Below are 6000 nucleotides of genomic sequence, written 5' to 3'. Positions count from 1 at the left end.
TACCGAAGATGGAAAAAATACTCAACTAAAGTACTCTAAATTTGGCTATCCCAGGACTTTTTCCAGTTGTTTACCACAGCCTACCTACCTTCAACATGCACCCTTCGCCACTGGGAGGTGGTTTAAATATATTAGAGAGTATTATCCAAGGCCCCCACATCCTGAAACGGGCCACCAAACTAGGATGTTTGGCGCCTCCCTACCTATCGCTATGGGTAAAGGTAGTGTGAACCGCTGCAGTAGCATTAAATTTGTCAAATGGTGTACGCGGTAAAATTAAGGTGTATTTAGAATTACCCCATTTTATATAATTGACCACTCTAGATATTGTTTTACTAGTGTTGCAAGAACAATAATTTTCTTAGGTGGACAGTATTACGCTGGCAAAGATAATAATATAGTGATTATTATGTAGATAGAATATAGATAGTGTGTGTATACTGTATGTAGGCGGGTCGTGGTAATAATTAGCATGGGCCGATTTGTCTGTCGAGTTTGTCTCCGGTTTTCGAGTATTGCGTCACCGTAGAGATGCGCCGCCGAATGTGGCGAGCGAGTAGTCACCACGCCACTAGCCACGGCGGTCACCACTTCTTGCCTCGCTCGTGACTCGCCATGCTGCTGATGCGACGCCAATCTGTCTGCCGCGCGCTGTGCCATTGGCTGGCACATCCCGATATACCACTCCGCTGATTCTACAACTGTGAAGACTATAATATAGTAATTATCGTACATATTTTGAATTCACATCAACATTATCACATCTGTGTTTATAGAATTACAAACGGTGGAGTTCGCGAGCATATGCGAAGCCTTGATACTAACCGGTCATTTAACGGTTATGTTGACTAGTTGAGTCACAGTTGATACTCACTTATTCCATTTGAAATTTATTTTCGAGATAATCCAATATAACAAAATAAATGACCGTGTATTAGGTACTTGGCGTTACTGCATAAAGTAAAGTAAATTACGTTCCCTCCAGAGAACTCTGGGAAATAGTGAGAACTGAAATTAATACCTAACGGGTGTGGAGAAGCAGGCAACCGATCTCGAGTGTGAAAGAATACAGGATAAACTGAAACATATTCCAAAACGTCATACGTCGAATACTGACAACTGCTCTCGGTTTATGCACTGACGCTCATTTAATATTGGTGTATTGAAAGTTGCAACACACACTATTGCACGTCTATAATGCGTCCATTTCGTAGGACACTCACACATTCAAAATCCTGCGTCGAAATGTACTGTATTGGATATAGCTTATCGAAATTCTATTTATTAATCTGTTCTGTGGTTCGCTCCCACACGTAGCATATATGGGCCTCCACAAAGTACAGGGTCTTGCATTGTCAAATACACACCTGACATAGGACCAAAATTGCACATTCATCGCATTCATACAATTATGTAGGTATTGTTATAATCGTTTACTTCCGTTCAACAACCAGTCTTCGACACTTCTGTGAACCGTGAGCCATTTTTATCGATTTTGCAACATGTTCTGTTTTATTCCTTGTATATTTAAAGGGACAAGGGTAATATTTTTTACTACCACATATTATGAAGTTTTGATAATCGTAAATAATAAGTTGTCTGCTGAGTGAGGGCGCCACATGCTAATATTTGACAAATCAATCAATACTTTTTATACTGTGACTGATAAGCTTAGTTCTAAATTCGAACACCTGACGATTTATGATGGTACATCTATAGAAACAATATTTTGTAGCTAAGTTTTTGGGTTATTCTCCATTAAAATGAGCTTTTCAGTAAATTATTGCACGTCTCCTTATTCTATAATTTGTTACATTCGATTAGATTACAGACCATATAGGTATACTCCACGTTACTTTGTAATGGCATGGGATTAGATTGACTATAGCTGGTGACGTGAAGGATGCCCCATTTTGTATTTTTGCCACGAATGACTCCATCTAAGGACACTAGTATTGTCCATAATTGGACACGAGAATTCTTGACCTGTTCAATCTGGGATTCACTTACGATATCCATTCTAGGATCGATTGTTCATCATTACACTTGGCTTTTAACATTAATCTTTAATAAACCTGCTTAGGGGTTTTTTTTTCATTTATGCACCTAAACTTTGTAATAGGTGTGTGAATGTTGTTTTATTATAATTATTATGAATGCAGCACTTCCAACTGCAAAAATTTAAGTAGGTATAGGTAGTAAGTATTCGTTCGAATTTTGAAACTTATCTAAATGATATTTTACTAATCAGCTGTTTGATGTTCGCCATTTTGTTTCAATCATTGCTTTTGTTTTATATAATAATAGGGTTATAAAATTTTGGAACGCCAATATTCAATTTGGTCAACCGTTGATTCCGACACAAACCAGGCATACAGACCTACAAACTTATCTGGAGAATGGCCAAAAATGGAACTAAGAACTACCATAGGACGCCATATTGAAAAACGTCATTTGATTGTGAGATTTTACCAGTTACGAGTCGTGATTGGGTAGTTTTCAACAGTGGCTCCCCCATTTCATTCTCCAAATAAGTTTTTAGGTCTTTACCTATATATTATTATATTCAAAATAAATAAACCAAACAAAAATACTATAATGTTGATGTTCAAGTTTTAAAATATAGCATTGAATTATTAGTGTTTTGTTTTCCCACTAGAGTAGTCATTTATTACGCAACGATTTGGATGAAATAAAGTATTCATTTATGTTTCGTCCAACAAATAAATGAAAATAAAAAATAAAAACACCGACCGTTTCGATGCAAGTTATTTTAAATCACACTCAGAAATGCACTCCGAAAGCGCATCTTTAAAGCTCGTGTTGAAATAAAAATATAATCAGCGACGGAAAATGTGTTAAGGCTATCATGTGGTCGCGCTTCTGATAGCAGATTTACAAATATACAAATATTTATTCGGTACACATCGAACCTCCCCTTATGCTACATACAAAAAATTGTTAATAATAATAAAAAATCAAAATTTCTTATTCTTACCACCCCTGGGTTTTTTTTACTGTCATTTCGAAATATATTTTAAGAATTGTGAAATTATTACCTATCAATTAAACATTTTAATCTATTAGTAGGTAATTCACTTCCCAATTCACGTATTGTCGGAATTAGGACCTGCCCATACAATTAGTGCCCGAATATGTACGGATAAACGAATAAAGATTTCGCCATACGGTTTAAAGTTTTTCAGAAATGCACTTTGTATCTAATGTTATGGGGCTGTAAACCAAACCATCATTAAATATTTATTAATTTATTAAAAATATTAGAATTTTTCGGATTTCTATGGATGTGTATTCGAGTCCCTCCCGGTATAGTATCCCGATAGTTTTTCATTTTTTTCTTCTAATAAGATATGTATGTTTCCAAAGTATAAATTATGTCGGTGAGTTTAATAACTAACGCTACTCTCTTTCAGTCTTGTATGCGCAAAGTAATAATTATTATAAAATTAAACAGTGATTGAAGACACTATCAAAATACCTCTGACTAAATTGATTAACTAACTGAACGAAGCGAAATGCGATATATGAATTAACCTAAATGAATTAAGTAAAAATGTCACAGAGAGTTTTTTTTATTGACGAATTTTGACAATAGTTCTATTAAGCTTTGTTTTTTTTTATTATTATTATTAAGGAAACAAACAGTTACATATTGATTACTAAAATTTAAAATATAATAATGAAAAGTTATTGAAACCAGCAAAGTTTCCATGTATACATTATAATATAGTTAAGCCTAACAAGATAGGAAATTACATAAGAAAATTACATGAGAAAAATGAGGAAGAATAATGAATAATTAAATTATATACAAAAAAGTAACATAAAAAAATATAAATATATATATATATATATATATCTATTTTATACAAAATTTTGGAGATAGCGCGTTTAAATAAAACAGGTGAATTATTAAAAGGATCAACGGTGGAGAAATACATATATATACAAGAGCGCCGAATAAAAGAGTTTTATGCATAATTAGAACCACTACGACTGATATGGTACAAAGTTTGGTTTCGCGTAAATCTTGATGGACAATGGAAATCCACCCTTTCGAGTAGGTTTGAGGAGACAAAACCATTGATAATTTTCAAAAGAGAATATTGATCAGATATAGAACATCGACTTTCCAAAGATGGTACCATAACAGTTGCAGTGGTCGAAATAGAATTAGATAAATCATAACAGTAAGCTTTAAAAATTTGTTAATTTCATTTGTAAATAAAGTTTGTTATTTCGATATCTTAGTTTAAAACATATCACTAAATTTCTTGAGATTTGAAGTTGATGACATCTTCTTCTTTCCTTCATGGTGTACGATCTGAAAAAAAACAAAATACGATGGTTTCTTGTCATTCAGGAGAGGGAGACTGAATGTCTTCACAATCTTCATGAGTATATCATAAATAAAAATTCAGGTTTAATATATGGAAGTAAAATAATGGCTTCAACGGTTAATTATATAATATAACATCAAATAGAAAAATCCTTGGAAACTATCTAGGGTTAAACATTACATCCATGTCTATTGCATTTTACCAGAGCTTTACGAATTAAACGACCGAGAACAATTTGGTTAAACCAATGACTGATTAAACTAGCTGGAAGTAATTTCACATAGCAGATTCACACTTATGTGATGATATAATATGATGTTGTATAGGCTTGCTCTGAGATAGCACCTTATAATAGTGACAAGTACCTGAAGCTTTTAAAAAAATATGATAAACTTAGGTAAACAACAGTACGAATGTAAGGAACTACTCACAGTACCTACGTTGAGTAGTCGTCTTTGTATTACTACATACAAAACCGTACGTTGTCACGTTAATTGAATTACTCGTTCTCTTAAAAACACACACATTTTTATTGGGAGATTTTTTTCATACCAACCTTATAAAGGAGATGCAAGAGGTATATTATTCAGCAGTGAATGTCTGCAGGCTGAAAAAGAAGTAGGTATATAATGGTTTTCTCAATACTGAAAAAAATATCCATATAAAAACCTAGATCGCGACATAAATATTCGTTTTGGAATATTCATATAAATTAATTTTCTCATTGCAGTTTCCATTAATACCGACCGTGTTTATGTAAAACTACAATGGCAATAAATATTATTAACGTCATTTTCAAATTGTCAATTACGTTTAACGACAGATTAAATCAATAATATTTTAATACGTTTCAAACATTTTGCAATACTATGCTTTGGTTCTTGATTTTATTACTCAGATGAATGCCCTGCAACACTTTGAGGCCGAAACTATATTTTCTTTTGTTTTATATTGAGTTATATATTTTTTCGAAAACTAACCTTATAATATGGTACAGACCTACAAACTTATCTGAATAATGGGGTGGGGGAGCCAGTATCGCAAACTATCCAATCAAGACTCGTAAGGAAATTAGTGTAAGTACCTAGTGAAAATTTAGAAGCTGAGAAAAATGTTTGCTAATTGAAATGTATTGCAAATCTATAGGCACAACTACGAACTCTGAAAATATTATGTGTAAGCAGATAGTATCTTAAGTTTGATTGATAATTACAAAAATACTTTACAAAAATATTTAAAATTGCTCTTCTAAAAATTGACTTATTATGGGGATAGAGAAATCAGAAGGATAACTGTTTCTTAGGTATGAGATGTAGGTATTTTCTCGTTGAATCGGTATTTACAAAAGAGTGAATCGTGATTAATCTATATAATATAAATTCTAATAAATAATATGATTAAAGTGACTATCTGTGATTACCAATTACGTATAATTTGATTTCTAATTGACTATTTCATTATTTCCATGATTACTAAGCACACCTGTTTGTTCCGTTATAACTAAAAAAAACTTTAAAAAAATTCATCACGAGTAGGTAAAGTGGTCACATAGCAGCGCTGGAGTAGTGAGATGAGGTACGGGTAGAGGGGTGCTCACTTAGACCCGACCGTATCTCATTAAATCACTCTTTACTGTATA

Source organism: Rhyacophila brunnea, unplaced genomic scaffold (assembly GCF_057557595.1).
Source record: "Rhyacophila brunnea isolate RB1 unplaced genomic scaffold, BYU_Rbru_1.0 scaffold_17, whole genome shotgun sequence".
Lineage (NCBI taxonomy): Eukaryota > Metazoa > Arthropoda > Insecta > Trichoptera > Rhyacophilidae > Rhyacophila > Rhyacophila brunnea.
This window is presented reverse-complemented; position numbering follows the sequence as displayed.